Genomic DNA, 18,569 nt, shown 5'->3' with positions numbered 1-18,569 from the left:
GAGAGAAACAGAGAGAGAGAGAGAGAGAGAAACAGAGAGTGAGCGAGAGAGAGACAGAGAGAGACAGAGAGAGAGAGACAGAGAGGGAGAGAGACAGAAACAGAGAGAGAGACAGAGAGAGAGAGAGAGAAACAGAGAGAGAGAGACAGAGAGAGAAACAGAGAGAGAGAGAGACAGAGACAGAGAGAGAGAGAGACAGAGAGAGAGAGCGAGAGAGAAACAGAGAGAGAGACAGAGAGAGAGAGAGAGAAACAGAGAGAGAGAGACAGAGAGAGAAACAGAGAGAGAGAGAGACAGAGACAGAGAGAGAGAGAGACAGAGAGAGAGAGCGAGAGAGAAACAGAGAGAGAGACAGAAACAGAGAGAAACAGAGAGAGAGAGAGATTGTGCTTTTGTCTCTGAGGTCTATGCAGTGTAGCCCGGAGTCTGCTTTAACTTGTTGGATTCTATGGCACCACCTGGAGCAAACATCTGGAGTAGCAGTAGATGACAGTACACTGTTCAGCTACTCAGAACGAGAGAGTGCTGAGTTAATTAAAGAACCAGTAAAGCTTTGTAATGTTGTGGTTATCCAGAATAGTACCGAGTGTTTCTCAGAGATTACTGCGTCTCTGCTGCTGATTCAAGAGGCCACAGTTGGCACACAAACAGCTCCTGCAGCTGGGACAGGAGTTCTAGTGTGAATCCAGACTTTTCAAAACCATCCTGATCACAGCACATTTCTCCCGGGGAAAGCTGTCAGAAACATGTTAAGGCATATTTGGCCACCACTTTCCATGAATTCAAGCATGACATCACGCAGTAGTGCAACTAGATCAGCCCAGAGGGCTTTTTGTCCAGCAGATGGAGCCAGTGAGTCTACTGCATTTTTAAAAAGGCTGGCTGAAAATGGGACAAGAAGCCATTTTCTATTCAATAAATATACAAGTTCCTGCTGATGGTGATGTTTTAGACACAAGTATACAACTTTCTGCTAACTCACACATTTTCCTCCCTGATGCACACAAAACTCAGATCAGAGGCCTTAAAGGGGAAGTCCACTGATTTTCTCAAAATTTCTGCATAGTTTACTGGTTGAAAGTGTTTTGATGTGAAATGGTTCATCGTAGAGAAAGGAATGACTCTGATGTCTTTACAGTGGTAGTGATGGGAGGCAGGGGTCATGATGTCTACAACACAAATATATGCTGTTTTATTTACTATCTAAGGGTTTTATGTGTAACGCTGGTGAGGGTAAAATAGGGTTAATTATAGTGTGAAAAAGTCCTCTTTGGGGACTGTTTTGCATTTCAATGTCCTGCATGTGCCATAAATAGATTTTAAATAATAAGGTTTAGCCAAAAAATGCATCTCAAAAGTATGTCTGGCAGCATATTCATGTAATGACTTTCTGTGAAGGAGCATTAAACTCTTCAGAACTCTTCTGGTTCCCATCACCGCTGCTGTGAATGATTCTTACTCGATTCTGACTCTGATCCAACTCTTGTTCATTTCACTCTGAATCTTGATCTTAACCATTTCATTATTATTTATTGTTGAAAAATAAATGGAATTCCCCATTACACAGGAATTTTAGACATTTTAGATTCCCAATTCTCACATTCAATAATAATAATAATAATAGACAACGGGCTACAGTGGATCATCTGCATCTAGAGGCATAGCTTTCAGAAGGATACTAATAGTAACTAGCCGGTCCCTGTGTAATAAGTTAGTTATATAATAAGATGAAAGAAGAAAAAGAAGATTTTTAAAATTCTTACGTTTTAATGTTTTAATATGTTTTCTATTTTTTTATTTTTAGTTTGTGTGTAATATAATGTAGATATAAGAAAATACATTGTGCTGTTAGGCCACACATACTTAACAAACGATAGCGATGGTCATACAAAATTACACACATATAAACAGCCCAGTGTACAGAACTTGTTGAACGCTCACCACTAACTTTGGATACCATCTGTTTTCTTTATGCATCATAATAAAATGTTTTTTTTTATTATTTAATTCATAGCTCACTGAGGGTTAATATTTCAAAACATGTAATGTTTAAAGTGCTTAAACTACTTTGTATATACACTCACTGTGCATTATATCAGTTCCCCTTATCATACAGCTGCACTTTGTAGTTCTACAATACAGACAGTCCATCTGTTTGTCTGCATACTCTGTTACCCCCTTTTTATCCTGTTCTTCAATGGTCAAGACCCCCTAAGGTCCATCATAGTGCAGGGATTATGTGGATGGTGGATCATTCTCAGCTCTGCAGTGACACTGATATGGTGGTGGTTTGTAAGTGTGATGCGCTGATACGAGTGGATCAGACAACAGTGCTGCTGGAGTTTTTAAACACTGTCCACTCTCTGTCCATTCTATTAGACACTCCTCCCTTGTTGGCCCACTTTTTAGACATAAAGTCCTCATTCCAGCAGTCGCACTAAGCTATTTACAAAACTCAAGTAGCACGTCAGTGTCGATGCAGTGCTTAGAATGATCCACCACCACACAACTATGACCTGCTCAGTGGTGGTCTTGTAGGGGTCCCAACCATTAGTGAACAGGGTAAAAGACGGCTAATAAATTATGCTGAGAAATAGAAGGACTGCAGTTGTAGAACTTCTAAGTGTGGTAAGTGCAGTATAGTAAGTGAACTGTTAAAAAATAAAATGTAAATCTTTTTACATGAGTAGTAATCATTTATTATTTAGACAAATAAATAGTACGTTGTGATTAGATGTGCGTGAGTGTTAGCTTGATATCAAACCTCTTTTTGAGGAAGTCCAGTTTATATAGTTGCCATGCGATACCTGTTTTAGCTGATCAGTCCTTCATTAAAGGTGCAGTGTGAGATTTAGGGTATCTATTTGCAGAAATGGGATACAGTACACAAAACCATGTTTCACTGGTGTATAATCACACGCAACTAAGACACGTTAGCTTGGACCCTAGCTAACCCTTCATAGCTACAAGGGGAGCGGCTTCACTTCGAACTAGCGCTGCATGTTTCTGCAGTAGCCCAGAAGAATAAACCAAATTTGGCTCCAGAGAGGACCTCATGCATTTTTACAGTGTGGCAGTAAGCAGCAGGTGGAAGACGCAGAAACACGAGCAATCAGTGGTTACTGTCGCAGCTGGTTGACACTTTTGTGCTGTGAGAAGTTTGAGTGAAAAGAGAAAAGTTATCAGACCGAACAGCCTCAGAGAAGCGGCCTCAGAGAAAAGGCATCAGACCAAACGGCCCCAGAGAAGCGGCCTCAGAGAAAAGGACTCAGACCAAACGGCCCCAGAGAAGCGGCCTCAGAGAAAAGGACTCAGACCAAACGGCCCCAGAGAAGCGGCCTCAGAGAAAAGGTATCAGACCAAACGGCCCCAGAGAAGCGGCCTCAGAGAAAAGGTATCGGATCAAACAGCCTCAGAGAAAAGATATTGCACCAAACGGCCTCAGAGAGAAGGTATCAGATCAAACGCCCTCAGAGAAAAGGTATCGGACCAAACGGCCTCAGAGAGAAGGTATCAGATCAAACGCCCTCAGAGAAAAGGTATCGGACCAAACGGCCTCAGAGAAAAGGTATCGGACCAAACGGCCTCAGAGAAAAGGTATCGGACCAAACGGCCTCAGAGAAACGGCCTCAGAGAAAAGGTTTCGGACTGAACGGCCTCAGAGAAAAGGTACCAGACCAAACGGCCTTAGAGAAACAGCATCAGAGAAAAGGTATCAGACCAAACAGCCTCAGAGAAACAGCCTCAGAGAAAAGGTATCGGACTGGACGGCCTCAGAGAGAAGGTATCAGACCAAACGGCCTCAGAGAAAAGTTATCAGACCGAAAGCCCTCAGAGAAACGGCCTCAGAGAAAAGGTATCAGACCGAACTGCCTCAGAGAAAAAGTTTCAGACCAAACAGCATCAGAGAAAAGGTATCGGACCAAACGACCTCAGAGAAACGGCCTCAGAGAAAACATACCAGACTGAACGGCCTCAGAGAAAAGGCCTAACAGAAAAGGTATCAGACCAAACAGCCTCAGAAAAAAGCCTCAGAGAAAAGGTATCGGACCAAACGGCCTCAGAGAAACGGCCTCAGAGAAGAGGTATCGGACCAAACGGCCTCAGAGACAAGGTATCAGACTGAACGGCCTCAGAGAAAAGGTATCAGACCAAACAGCCTCAGAGAAACAGCCTCAGAGAAAAGGTATCAGGACGAACGGCCTCAGAGAAAAGGTAGCAGACCGAACGGCCTCAGAGAAAAGGTATCGGACTGAACGGCCTCAGGGAAAAGGTAGCAGACCAAACGGCCTCAGAGAAAAGGTAGCAGACCGAACGGCCTCAGAGAAAAGGTAGCAGACCAAACGGCCTCAGAGAAAAGGTATCGGACTGAACGGCCTCAGGGAAAAGGTAGCAGACCGAACGGCCTCAGAGAAAAGGTATCAGACTGAACGGCCTCAGAGAAAAGGTATCGGACCAAACGGCATAAGAGAAAAGGTATCGGACTGAACGGCCTCAGGGAAAGGGTTTTAGACCAAAAGACCTCAGAGAAATGGCCTGAGACAACAGGTATTGGACCGAACGGCCTCAGAGAAAAGGTATCGGATCGAACGGCCTCAGAGAAAAGGTATCGGACTGAACGGCCTCAGGGAAAGGGTTTTAGACCAAAAGACCTCAGAGAAATGGCCTGAGACAACAGGTATCGGACCAAACGGCCTCAGAGAAAAGGTATCGGACCAAACAATGTCAGAGAAAAGGTATCAGACTGAACAGCCTCAGAAAACGGCCTCAGAGAAAAGGTATTGGACCAAACGGCCTTAGAGAAAAGGCATCAGACCAAATGGCCTAAGAGAAACAGCCTCAGAGAAAAGGTATCAGACTGAACAGCCTCAGAGAAACGGCCTCAGAGAAAAGGTATCGGACCGAACGGCCTCAGAGAAAAGGTATCAGACTGAACGGCCTCAGGGAAAAGGTATGGGACTGAACGGCCTTAGGGAAAAGGTATCAGACTAAACAGCCTCAGAGAAACAGCCTCAGAGAAAAGGTATCGGAACAAACGGCCTCAGAGAAAAGGTATCGGATAGAACGGCCTCAGAGAAACAGCCTCAGAGAAAAGCTATCAGTTTGAACTGCCTCAGAGAAAATGTTTCAGACCGAACGGCCTCAGAGAAAAGGTAGCAGACCGAACGGCCTCAGAGAAAAAGCCTCAGAGAAAAGGTATCAGACTGAACAGCCTCAGAGAAAAGGTATCAGACCAAACAGCCTCAGAGAAACAGCCTCAGAGAAAAGGTATCAGGCCGAACGGCCTCAGAGAAACGGCCTTAGAGAAAAGGTATCAGACCGAACGGGCCTCAGAGAAAAGGTATCAGGCCGAACGGGCCTCAGAGAAAAGGTATCAGACTGAACGGGCCTCAGAGAAAAGGAATCGGACCGAACGGCCTAAGAGAAATGGGAGCAGACCGAACAGCCTCAGAGAAACAGCCTCAGAGAAAAGGTATCAGACCAAACAGCCTCAGAGAAAAGGTATCGGACCAAACGGCCTAAGAGAGAAGGTATCAGACCAAACAGCCTCAGAGAAAAGGTATCGGACTGAACGGCCTCGGGGAAAAGGTATCAGACTAAACAGTCTCAGAGAAACAGCCTCAGAGAAAAGGTATTGGATCAAACGGCCTCAGAGAAAAGGCATCAGACTGAACGGCCTCAGGGAAAAGTTATCAGACTAAACAGACTCAGAGAAACGGCCTCAGAGATAAGTTATCGGATCCAACGGCCTCAGAGAAAAGGTTTCGGACTGAACGGCCTCAGGGAAAAGGTATCAGACCGAATGGCCTCAGAGAAAAGGTATTTGACCGATCGGCCTCAGAGAAAAGGCTTCAGACCAAACGGCCTCAGAGAAAAGGCTTCAGACCAAACGGCCTCAGAGAAACAGCCTCAGAGAAAGGGTATTGGACCAAACAGCCTCAGAGAAACAGCCTCAGAGAAAAGGTATTGGATCAAACGGCCTCAGAGAAAAGGCATCAGACTGAACGGCCTCAGGGAAAAGTTATCAGACTAAACAGACTCAGAGAAACGGCCTCAGAGATAAGTTATCGGATCCAACGGCCTCAGAGAAAAGGTTTCGGACTGAACGGCCTCAGGGAAAAGGTATCAGACCGAATGGCCTCAGAGAAAAGGTATTTGACCGATCGGCCTCAGAGAAAAGGCTTCAGACCAAACGGCCTCAGAGAAAAGGCTTCAGACCAAACGGCCTCAGAGAAACAGCCTCAGAGAAAGGGTATTGGACCAAACAGCCTCAGAAAACAGCCTCAGAAAAAAGGTATCGGACTGGACGGCCTCAGGGAAAAGGTATCAGACCAAGCAGCCTGAGAGAAACTGCCTCAGAGAAACCGCCTCAGAGAAAAGGTATCGTACTGGACGGCCTCAGAGAGAAGGTATCAGACCAAACGGCCTCAGAGAAACAGCCTCAGAGAAAAGGTATCAGATCGAACAGCCTCAGAGAAAAGGTATCGGACCAAACTGCCTCAGAGAAAAGGTATCAGACCAAGCAGCCTCAGAGAAACAGCCTCAGAGAAAAGTTATCAGACCGAACGGCCTCAGAGAAAAGGCTTCAGACCAAACGGCCTCAGAGAAACAGCCTCAGAGAAAAGGTATCAGACCGAACGGCCTCAGAGAAAAGGCTTCAGACCAAACGGCCTCAGAGAAACAGCCTCAGAGAAAAGGTATCAGACCGAACGGCCTCAGAGAAAAGGCTTCAGACCAAACGGCCTCAGAGAAACGGCCTCAGAGAAAAGGTATCGGACCAAACGGCCTCAGAGAAAAGGTATCAGACTGAACAGCCTCAGAGAAACGGCCTCAGAGAAAAGGTATCGGACCGAACGGCCTCAGAGAAAAGGTATCGGACCGAACGGCCTCAGAGAAAAGGTATCGGACCGAACGGCCTCAGAGAAACGGCCTCAGAGAAAAGGTATCGGACCGAACGGCCTCAGAGAAAAGGTATCAGTCCGAACAGCCTCAGAGAAACGGCCTCAGAGAAAAGGTATCGGACCGAACGGCCTCAGAAAAATGGCCTCAGAGAAAAGGTATCGGACCAAACGGCCTCAGAGAAAAGGTATCGGACCAAACGGCCTCAGAGAAAAGGTATCAGACCGAACAGCCTCAGAGAAACGGCCTCAGAGAAAAGGTATCGGACCGAACGGCCTCAGAGAAAAGGTATCAGTCCGAACAGCCTCAGAGAAACGGCCTCAGAGAAAAGGTATCGGACCGAACGGCCTCAGAAAAATGGCCTCAGAGAAAAGGTATCGGACCAAACGGCCTCAGAGAAAAGGTATCGGACCAAACGGCCTCAGAGAAAAGGTATCAGACCGAACAGCCTCAGAGAAACGGCCTCAGAGAAAAGGTATCGGACCGAACGGCCTCAGAAAAACGGCCTCAGAGAAAAGGTATCAGACCAAACGGCCTCAGAGAAACAGCCTCAGAGAAAAGGTATCAGACCAAACGGCCTCAGAGAAACAGCCTCAGAGAAAAGGTATCAGACCGAACAGCCTCAGAGAAAAGGTATCAGACCAAACGGCCTAAGAAAAAAGGTATCAGACCAAACGGCCTCAGAGAAACAGCATCAGAGAAAAGGTATCAGACCAAACGGCCTCAGAGAAACAGCCTCAGAGAAAAGGTATCAGACCGAACAGCCTCAGAGAAAAGGTATCAGACCAAACGGCCTAAGAAAAAAGGTATCAGACCGAACGGCCTCAGAGAAAAGGTATCGGACCGAACGGCCTCAGAGAAAAGGTATCAGACCAAATGGCCTCAGAGAAACGGCCTCAGAGAAAAGCTATCAGACCAAACGGGCCTCAGAGAAAAGGTATCGGACCGAACGGCCTCAGAGAAAAGGTATCAGACTGAACAGCCTCAGAGAAACGGCCTCAGAGAAAAGGTATCGGACCGAACGGCCTCAGAGAAAAGGTATCGGACCGAACGGCCTCAGAGAAACGGCCTCAGAGAAAAGGTATCGGACCGAACGGCCTCAGAGAAAAGGTATCAGACTGAACAGCCTCAGAGAAACGGCCTCAGAGAAAAGGTATCGGACCGAACGGCCTCAGAGAAAAGGTATCGGACCGAACGGCCTCAGAGAAACGGCCTCAGAGAAAAGGTATCGGACCGAACGGCCTCAGAGAAAAGGTATCAGACCGAACAGCCTCAGAGAAACGGCCTCAGAGAAAAGGTATCGGACCGAACGGCCTCAGAAAAATGGCCTCAGAGAAAAGGTATCAGACCAAACGGCCTCAGAGAAAAGGTATCGGACCAAACGGCCTCAGAGAAAAGGTATCAGACCGAACAGCCTCAGAGAAACGGCCTCAGAGAAAAGGTATCGGACCGAACGGCCTCAGAAAAACGGCCTCAGAGAAAAGGTATCAGACCAAACGGCCTCAGAGAAACAGCCTCAGAGAAAAGGTATCAGACCGAATAGCCTCAGAGAAAAGGTATCAGACCAAACGGCCTAAGAAAAAAGGTATCAGACCGAACGGCCTCAGAGAAAAGGTATCAGACCGAACGGCCTCAGAGAAAAGGTATCAGACCAAACGGCCTCAGAGAAACGGCCTCAGAGAAAAGCTATCAGACCAAACGGGCCTCAGAGAAAAGGTATCGGACCGAACGGCCTCAGAGAAACGGCCTCAGAGAAAAGCTATCAGACCGAACGGGCCTCAGAGAAAAGGTATCAGACCAAACGGCCTCAGAGAAACGGCCTCAGAGAAAAGCTATCAGACCAAACGGGCCTCAGAGAAAAGGTATCGGACCGAACGGCCTCAGAGAAACGGCCTCAGAGAAAAGCTATCAGACCGAACGGGCCTCAGAGAAAAGGTATCAGACCAAACGGCCTCAGAGAAACGGCCTCAGAGAAAAGCTATCAGACCGAACGGGCCTCAGAGAAAAGGTATCAGACCAAACGGCCTCAGAGAAACGGCCTCAGAGAAACGGCCTCAGAGAAAAGCTATCAGACCGAACGGGCCTCAGAGAAAAGGTATCAGACCAAACGGCCTCAGAGAAACGGCCTCAGAGAAAAGGTATCGGACCGAACGGCCTCAGAGAAACGGCCTCAGAGAAAAGCTATCAGACCGAACGGGCCTCAGAGAAAAGGTATCGGACCGAACGGCCTCAGAGAAACGGCCTCAGAGAAAAGCTATCAGACCGAACGGGCCTCAGAGAAAAGGTATCAGACCAAACGGCCTCAGAGAAACGGCCTCAGAGAAAAGGTATCGGACCGAACGGCCTCAGAGAAACGGCCTCAGAGAAAAGGTATCGGACCGAACGGCCTCAGAAAAACGGCCTCAGAGAAAAGGTATCGGACCGAACGGCCTCAGAGAAACGGCCTCAGAGAAAAGGTATCGGACCAAATGGCCTAAGAAAAAAGGTAGCAGACCGAACGGCCTCAGAGAAACGGCCTCAGAGAAAATCTATCAGACCGAATGGGCCTCAGAGAAAAGGTATCGGACCGAACGGCCTCAGAGAAAAGGTATCGGACCGAACGGCCTCAGAGAAACAGCCTCAGAGAAAAGGTAACGGACCGAACGGCCTCAGAGAAAAGCTATCAGACCAAACGGCCTCAGAGAAACGGCCTCAGAGAAAAGCTATCAGACCAAACGGCCTCAGAGAAAAGGTATCGGCCCGCAACGGCCTCAGAGAAACGGCCTCAGAGAAAAGCTATCAGACCGAACGGCCTCAGAGAAACGGCCTCAGAGAAAAGGTATCGGACCGAACGGCCTCAGAAAAACGGCCTCAGAGAAAAGGTATCGGACCGAACGGCCTCAGAGAAACGGCCTCAGAGAAAAGGTATCGGACCAAATGGCCTAAGAAAAAAGGTAGCAGACCGAACGGCCTCAGAGAAACGGCCTCAGAGAAAATCTATCAGACCGAATGGGCCTCAGAGAAAAGGTATCGGACCGAACGGCCTCAGAGAAAAGGTATCGGACCGAACGGCCTCAGAGAAACAGCCTCAGAGAAAAGGTAACGGACCGAACGGCCTCAGAGAAAAGCTATCAGACCAAACGGCCTCCGAGAAACGGCCTCAGAGAAAAGCTATCAGACCAAACGGGCCTCAGAGAAAAGGTATCGGACCGAACGGCCTCAGAGAAACGGCCTCAGAGAAAAGCTATCAGACCGAACGGGCCTCAGAGAAAAGGTATCGGACCGAACGGCCTCAGAGAAACGGCCTCAGAGAAAAGCTATCAGACCGAACGGGCCTCAGAGAAAAGGTATCAGACCAAACGGCCTCAGAGAAACGGCCTCAGAGAAAAGGTATCGGACCGAACGGCCTCAGAAAAACGGCCTCAGAGAAAAGGTATCGGACCGAACGGCCTCAGAGAAACGGCCTCAGAGAAAAGGTATCGGACCAAATGGCCTAAGAAAAAAGGTAGCAGACCGAACGGCCTCAGAGAAACGGCCTCAGAGAAAATCTATCAGACCGAATGGGCCTCAGAGAAAAGGTATCAGACCGAACGGCCTCAGAGAAAAGGTATTGGACCGAACGGCCTCAGAGAAACAGCCTCAGAGAAAAGGTAACGGACCGAACGGCCTCAGAGAAAAGCTATCAGACCAAACGGCCTCAGAGAAATGGCCTCAGAGAAAAGCTATCAGACCATACGGGCCTCAGAGAAAAGGTATCGGACCGAACGGCCTCAGAGAAACGGCCTCAGAGAAAAGCTATCAGACCGAACGGGCCTCAGAGAAAAGGTATCAGACCAAACGGCCTCAGAGAAACGGCCTCAGAGAAAAGCTATCAGACCAAACGGGCCTCAGAGAAAAGGTATCGGACCGAACGGCCTCAGAGAAACGGCCTCAGAGAAAAGCTATCAGACCGAACGGGCCTCAGAGAAAAGGTATCAGACCAAACGGCCTCAGAGAAACGGCCTCAGAGAAAAGCTATCAGACCGAACGGGCCTCAGAGAAAAGGTATCAGACCAAACGGCCTCAGAGAAACGGCCTCAGAGAAAAGGTATCGGACCGAACGGCCTCAGAGAAACGGCCTCAGAGAAAAGCTATCAGACCGAACGGGCCTCAGAGAAAAGGTATCGGACCGAACGGCCTCAGAGAAACGGCCTCAGAGAAAAGCTATCAGACCGAACGGGCCTCAGAGAAAAGGTATCAGACCAAACGGCCTCAGAGAAACGGCCTCAGAGAAAAGGTATCGGACCGAACGGCCTCAGAGAAACGGCCTCAGAGAAAAGGTATCGGACCGAACGGCCTCAGAGAAACGGCCTCAGAGAAAAGGTATCGGACCAAATGGCCTAAGAAAAAAGGTATCGGACCGAACGGCCTCAGAGAAACGGCCTCAGAGAAAATCTATCAGACCGAATGGGCCTCAGAGAAAAGGTATCGGACCGAACGGCCTCAGAGAAAAGGTATCGGACCGAACGGCCTCAGAGAAACAGCCTCAGAGAAAAGGTAACGGACCGAACGGCCTCAGAGAAAAGCTATCAGACCGAACGGGCCTCAGAGAAAAGGTATCGGACCGAACGGCCTCAGAGAAACGGCCTCAGAGAAAAGGTATCGGACCAAATGGCCTAAGAAAAAAGGTAGCAGACCGAACGGCCTCAGAGAAACGGCCTCAGAGAAAATCTATCAGACCGAATGGGCCTCAGAGAAAAGGTATCGGACCGAACGGCCTCAGAGAAACGGCCTCAGAGAAAAGGTATCGGACCAAATGGCCTAAGAAAAAAGGTAGCAGACCGAACGGCCTCAGAGAAACGGCCTCAGAGAAAATCTATCAGACCGAATGGGCCTCAGAGAAAAGGTATCGGACCGAACGGCCTCAGAGAAACAGCCTCAGAGAAAAGGTAACGGACCGAACGGCCTCAGAGAAAAGCTATCAGACCAAACGGCCTCCGAGAAACGGCCTCAGAGAAAAGCTATCAGACCAAACGGGCCTCAGAGAAAAGGTATCGGACCGAACGGCCTCAGAGAAACGGCCTCAGAGAAAAGCTATCAGACCGAACGGGCCTCAGAGAAAAGGTATCGGACCGAACGGCCTCAGAGAAACGGCCTCAGAGAAAAGCTATCAGACCGAACGGGCCTCAGAGAAAAGGTATCGGACCGAACGGCCTCAGAAAAACGGCCTCAGAGAAAAGGTATCGGACCGAACGGCCTCAGAGAAACGGCCTCAGAGAAAAGGTATCGGACCAAATGGGCCTCAGAGAAAAGGTATCGGACCGAACGGCCTCAGAGAAACGGCCTCAGAGAAAAGGTAACGGACCGAACGGCCTCAGAGAAAAGCCCTCAAAGAAAAGGTATTGGACCAAACAGTTTCTCTTTCTTTCTTTCTTTCTTTCTTTCTTTCTCTCTCTCTCTCTCTCCCTCCCCCTCCCCCTCTCTCTCTTTCTCCCTCCCCCTCCCCCTCTCTCTCTTTGTGTCTGTCTCTCTCCCTCCCCCTCCCCCTCTCTCTTTGTGTCTGTCTCTCTCTCTCTCTCCCCCTCCCCCTCTTTGTGTCTGTCTCTCTCTCTCTCATTCTCTCTTTGTCTCTCTCTTTCTCTCACATTCTCTCTCTCTTTGTGTCTCTCTCTCTTTGTGTCTGTCTCTCTCTCACATTCTCCTTCCCTGCCCCTCTCCCTCTCCTTCCCTCCCCCTCTTTGTGCCTGTCTCTCTCTCTCTCTCTCTCTCCCCCTCCCCCTCTTTGTGTCTGTCTCTCTCTCTCACATTCTCTCTCTCTTTGTGTCTGTCTCTCTCTCTCACATTCTCTCTCTCACTTTGTGTCTGTCTCTCTCTCCCCGCCTCCCCCTCTCTGTGCCTGTCTCTCTTTGTCTCTCCCCCTCCCCCTCTTTGTGTCTGTCTCTCTCTCTCATTCTCTTTGTGTGTGTCTCTCTCTCTCACATTCTCTCTGTCTGTGTCTCTCTCTCTCACATTCTCTCTCTCTCTGTCTGTCTCTCTCTCTCTCACATTCTCTCTCTCTTTGTGTCTGTCCTTCTCTCTTTGTGTCTGTCTCTCTCTCTCTCTCTCACATTCTCTCTCTCTTTGTGTGTCTCTCTCTCTCTCTCTCACATTCTCTCTCTCTCTTTGTGTCTGTCTCTCTCTCCCCCCCTCCCCCTCCCCCTCTCTGTGCCTGTCTCTCTTTCTCTCTCCCCCTCCCCCTCTTTGTGTCTGTCTGTCTCTCTCTCTCATTCTCTTTGTGTGTGTGTCTCTCTCTCTCACATTCTCTCTCTCTGTGTCTCTCTCTCACATTCTCTCTCTCTGTGTCTGTCTCTCTCTCTCTCCCCCCTCCCCCTCTTTGTGTCTCTCTCTCTCTCTCTCTCTCTCTCTCTCTCTCTCATTGTCTTTGTGTGTGTCTCTCTCACATTCTCTCTCTCTGTGTCTCTCTCACATTCTCTCTCTCTTTGTGTCTGTCTCTCTCTCACATTCTCTCTCTCTTTGTGTCTGTCCCTCTCTCTTTGTGTCTGTCTCTCTCTCTCTCACATTCTCTCTCTTTGTGTGTCTCTCTCTCTCTCACATTCTCTTTCTCTGTGTCTCTCTCACATTCTCTCACATTCTCTCTCTCTCTTTGTGTCTGTCTCTCTCTCCCCCCCTCCCCCTCCCCCTCCCCCTCCCCCTCTCTGTGCCTGTCTCTCTTTCTCTCTCCCCCTCCCCCTCTTTGTGTCTGTCTGTCTCTCTCTCTCATTCTCTTTGTGTGTGTGTCTCTCTCTCTCACATTCTCTCTCTCTGTGTCTCTCTCTCACATTCTCTCTCTCTGTGTCTGTCTCTCTCTCTCTCCCCCCTCCCCCTCTTTGTGTCTGTCTCTCTCTCTCTCTCTCTCTCTCTCATTGTCTTTGTGTGTGTCTCTCTCACATTCTCTCTCTCTGTGTCTCTCTCACATTCTCTCTCTCTTTGTGTCTGTCTCTCTCTCACATTCTCTCTCTCTTTGTGTCTGTCCCTCTCTCTTTGTGTCTGTCTCTCTCTCTCTCACATTCTCTCTCTTTGTGTGTCTCTCTCTCTCTCACATTCTCTTTCTCTGTGTCTCTCTCACATTCTCTCACATTCTCTCTCTCTCTTTGTGTCTGTCTCTCTCTCCCCCCCTCCCCCTCCCCCTCCCCCTCCCCCTCCCCCTCCCCCTCCCCCTTACTGTGCCTGTCTATCTTTCTCTCACATTCTCTCTCTTTGTGTGTCTCTCTCTCTCTCACATTCTCTTTCTCTGTGTCTCTCTCACATTCTCTCACATTCTCTCTCTCTCTTTGTGTCTGTCTCTCTCTCCCCCCCTCCCCCTCCCCCTCCCTCCCCCTCTCTGTGCCTGTCTCTCTTTCTCTCTCCCCCTCCCCCTCTTTGTGTCTGTCTGTCTCTCTCTCTCATTCTCTTTGTGTGTGTGTCTCTCTCTCTCACATTCTCTCTCTCTGTGTCTCTCTCTCACATTCTCTCTCTCTGTGTCTGTCTCTCTCTCTCTCCCCCCTCCCCCTCTTTGTGTCTGTCTCTCTCTCTCTCTCTCTCTCTCATTGTCTTTGTGTGTGTCTCTCTCACATTCTCTCTCTCTGTGTCTCTCTCACATTCTCTCTCTCTTTGTGTCTGTCTCTCTCTCACATTCTCTCTCTCTTTGTGTCTGTCCCTCTCTCTTTGTGTCTGTCTCTCTCTCTCTCACATTCTCTCTCTTTGTGTGTCTCTCTCTCTCTCACATTCTCTTTCTCTGTGTCTCTCTCACATTCTCTCACATTCTCTCTCTCTCTTTGTGTCTGTCTCTCTCTCCCCCCCTCCCCCTCCCCCTTACTGTGCCTGTCTATCTTTCTCTCTCCCCCTCCCCCTCTTTGTGTCTGTCTGTCTCTCTCTCTCACATTCTCTCTCTTTGTGTGTGTCTCTCTCTCTCACATTCTCTTTCTCTGTGTCTCTCTCACATTCTCTCACATTCTCTCTCTCTCTTTGTGTCTGTCTCTCTCTCCCCCTCCCCCTCTCCCTCTCCCCCTCCCCCTCTCCCTCTCTGTGCCTGTCTCTCTTTCTCTCTCCCCCTCCCCCTCTTTGTGTCTGTCTGTCTCTCTCTCTCTCATTCTCTTTGTGTGTGTGTCTCTCTCTCTCACATTCTCTCTCTCTGTGTCTGTCTCTCTCTCTCTCTCCCCCCTCCCCCTCCCCCTCTTTGTGTCTGTCTCTCTCTCTCTCTCTCTCATTCTCTTTGTGTGTGTCTCTCTCTCACATTCTCTCTCTCTGTGTCTCTCTCACATTCTCTCTCTCTTTGTGTCTGTCCCTCTCTCTTTGTGTCTGTCTCTCTCTCTCACATTCTCTCTCTTTGTGTGTGTCTCTCTCTCTCACATTCTCTTTCTCTGTGTCTCTCTCACATTCTCTCACATTCTCTCTCTCTCTTTGTGTCTGTCTCTCTCTCCCCCTCCCCCTCTCCCTCTCCCCCTCCCCCTCTCCCTCTCTGTGCCTGTCTCTCTTTCTCTCTCCCCCTCCCCCTCTTTGTGTCTGTCTGTCTCTCTCTCTCTCATTCTCTTTGTGTGTGTGTCTCTCTCTCTCACATTCTCTCTCTCTGTGTCTGTCTCTCTCTCTCTCTCCCCCCTCCCCCTCCCCCTCTTTGTGTCTGTCTCTCTCTCTCTCTCTCTCATTCTCTTTGTGTGTGTCTCTCTCTCACATTCTCTCTCTCTGTGTCTCTCTCACATTCTCTCTCTCTTTGTGTCTGTCCCTCTCTCTTTGTGTCTGTCTCTCTCTCTCACATTCTCTCTCTCTCTTTGTGTCTGCCCCCCCTCCCCCCCTCCCCCCCCCCTTACTGTGCCTGTCTATCTTTCTCTCTCCCCCTCCCCCTCTTTGTGTCTGTCTGTCTCTCTCTCTCACATTATCTCTCTTTGTGTGTCTCTCTCTCTCTCACATTCTCTTTCTCTGTGTCTCTCTCACATTCTCTCACATTCTCTCTCTCTCTGTGTCTGTCTCTCTCTCCCCCCCTCCCCCTCCCCCTCCCCCTCTCCCTCTCCCCCTCCCCCTCCCCCTCTCCCTCTCTGTGCCTGTCTCTCTTTCTCTCTCCCCCTCCCCCTCTTTGTGTCTGTCTGTCTCTCTCTCTCTCATTCTCTTTGTGTCTCTCTCTCTCACATTCTCTCTCTCTGTGTCTGTCTCTCTCTCTCTCTCCCCCCTCCCCCTCCCCCTCTTTGTGTCTGTCTCTCTCTCTCTCTCTCTCATTCTCTTTGTGTGTGTCTCTCTCTCTCTCACATTCTCTCTCTCTGTGTCTCTCTCACATTCTCTCTCTCTTTGTGTCTGTCCCTCTCTCTTTGTGTCTGTCTCTCTCTCTCACATTCTCTCTCTCTCTTTGTGTCTCTCTCTCTCACATTCTCTCTCTTTTTGTGTCTGTCCCTCTCTCTTTGTGTCTGTCTCTCTCTCTCTCTCATTCTCTCCCTCTTTGTGTCTGTCTCTCTCTCTCTTTGTGTCTGTCTCTCTCCCCCTCCCCCTCTTTGTGTCTGTCTCTCTCCCCCTCCCCCTCTCTGTGTCTGTCTCTCTCTCACATTCTCTCTCTCTTTGTGTCTGTCTCTCTCTCTCTCACATTCTCTCTCTCTTTGTGTCTGTCTGTCTCTCTCTCTCTCTCTCTCTCTCTTTCTCTCTCTCTTTGTGTCTGTCTCTCTCTCTCTTTTTGTCTGTCTCTCTCTCCCCCTCCCCCTCTTTGTGTCTGTCTCTCTCTCTCTCTCTCTCATTCTCTCTGTGTGTGTGTCTCTCTCTCACATTCTCTCTTTCTCTGTCTCTCTCTTTGTGTCTGTCTCTCTCTCTCTTTGTGTCTGTCTCTCTCCCCCTCCCCGTGTCTCTCTCTCTCATTCTCTCTCTCTTTGTGTCTGTCTCTCTCTCTCACATTCTCTCTCTCTTTGTTTCTGTCTCTCTCTCTCTCTCACATTCTCTCTCTCTTTGTGTCTGTCTCTCTCTCACATTCTCTCTCTCTTTGTGTCTGTCTCTCTCTCCCCCTCTCTGTGTCTCTCTCTCTCACATTCTCTCCCTTTGTGTCTGTCTCTCTCTCTCTCACTCTCTCTTTGTGTGTCTCTCTCTCACACATTCTCTCTCTTTATGTCTGTCTCTCTCTCTCTCTTTCTCTCTCTCTCCCCCTCTTTGTGTCTCTCTCTCTTTGTCTGTCTCTCTCTCTCACATTCTCTCTCTCTTTGTGTCTGTCTCTCTCACATTCTCTCTCTTTGTGTCTGTCACTCTCTCACATTATCTCTCTCTTTGTGTCTGTCTCTCTCCCCCCCCCTCTCTGTGTCTCTCTCCCCCCCCCCTCTCTGTGTCTGTCTCTCTCTCTCTTTGTGTCTGTCTCTCTCCCCCTCCCCGTGTCTCTCTCTCTCATTCTCTCTCTCTTTGTGTCTGTCTCTCTCTCTCACATTCTCTCTCTCTTTGTGTCTGTCTCTCTCTCTCTCACATTCTCTCTCTTTGTGTCTGTCTCTCTCTCACATTCTCTCTCTCTTTGTGTCTGTCTCTCTCTCCCCCTCTCTGTGTCTCTCTCTCTCTCTCTCACATTCTTTCCCTTTGTGTCTGTCTCTCTCTCTCTCACTCTCTCTTTGTGTGTCTCTCTCTCACACATTCTCTCTCTCTTTGTGTCTGTCTCTCTCTCCCCCTCTCTGTGTCTCTCTCTCTCTCTCTCACATTCTTTCCCTTTGTGTCTGTCTCTCTCTCTCACATTCTCTCTCTCTTTGTGTCTGTCTCTCTCTCTCTCACATTCTCTCTCTTTGTGTCTGTCTCTCTCTCACATTCTCTCTCTCTTTGTGTCTGTCTCTCTCCCCCCCCTCTCTGTGTGTCTCTCTCCCCCCCCTCTCTGTGTCTCTCTCTCTCTCTCACATTCTCTCTCTTTGTGTCTGTCACTCTCTCACATTATCTCTCTCTTTGTGTCTGTCTCTCTCCCCCCCCTCTCTGTGTGTCTCTCTCCCCCCCCTCTCTGTGTCTCTCTCTCTCTCTCACATTCTCTCTCTCTTTGTGTCTGTCTCTCTCTCTCTCACTCTCACTCTCTCTTTGTGTGTCTCTCTCTCACACATTCTGTCTCTCTTTCTCTTTCTCTCTCTCTCCCCCTCCCCCTCTTTGTGTCTCTCTCTCTTTGTCTGTCTCTCTCTCCCCCTCCCCCTCCCCCTCTTTGTGTCTGTCTCTCTCCCCCTCCCCCTCTCTGTGTCTCTCTCTCACATTCTCTCTCTCTTTGTGTCTGTCTCTCTCTCTCACATTCTCTCTCTCTTTGTGTCTGTCTGTCTCTCTCTCACTCTCTCTCATTCTCTTTGTGTGTCTCTCTCACACATTCTCTCTCTCTTTGTGTGTCTCTCTCTCTCTCTCCCTCCCCCCTCCCTCCCTCCCTCTCCCCCTCCCTCTCTCCCTCCCTCTCCCCCTCCCTCTCCCCCTCCCTCTCTCCCTCCCTCCCCCCCTCCCTCCCCCCCTCCCTCTCTCCCTCCCTCCCTCACATTCTCTCTCTCTTTGTGTCTGTCTCTCTCTCTCACATTCTCTCTCTCTCTTTGTGTCTGTCTCTCTCTGTCTCACTCTCTTTCATTCTCTTTGTGTGTCTCTCTCACACATTCTCTCTCTCTTTGTGTGTCTCTCTCTCTCTCCCTCCCTCCTCCCCCCTCCCTCCTGCTCCCTCTCCCCCGCCCTCTCCCCCTCCCTCTCCCCCTCCCTGTGTCTGTCTCTCTCTCTCACATTCTCTCTCTCTTTGTGTC

The sequence above is a fragment of the Pygocentrus nattereri genome, chromosome 17, assembly GCF_015220715.1.
Source record: "Pygocentrus nattereri isolate fPygNat1 chromosome 17, fPygNat1.pri, whole genome shotgun sequence".
NCBI lineage: Eukaryota > Metazoa > Chordata > Actinopteri > Characiformes > Serrasalmidae > Pygocentrus > Pygocentrus nattereri.
Note: the sequence above shows the minus strand (reverse complement) of the source record.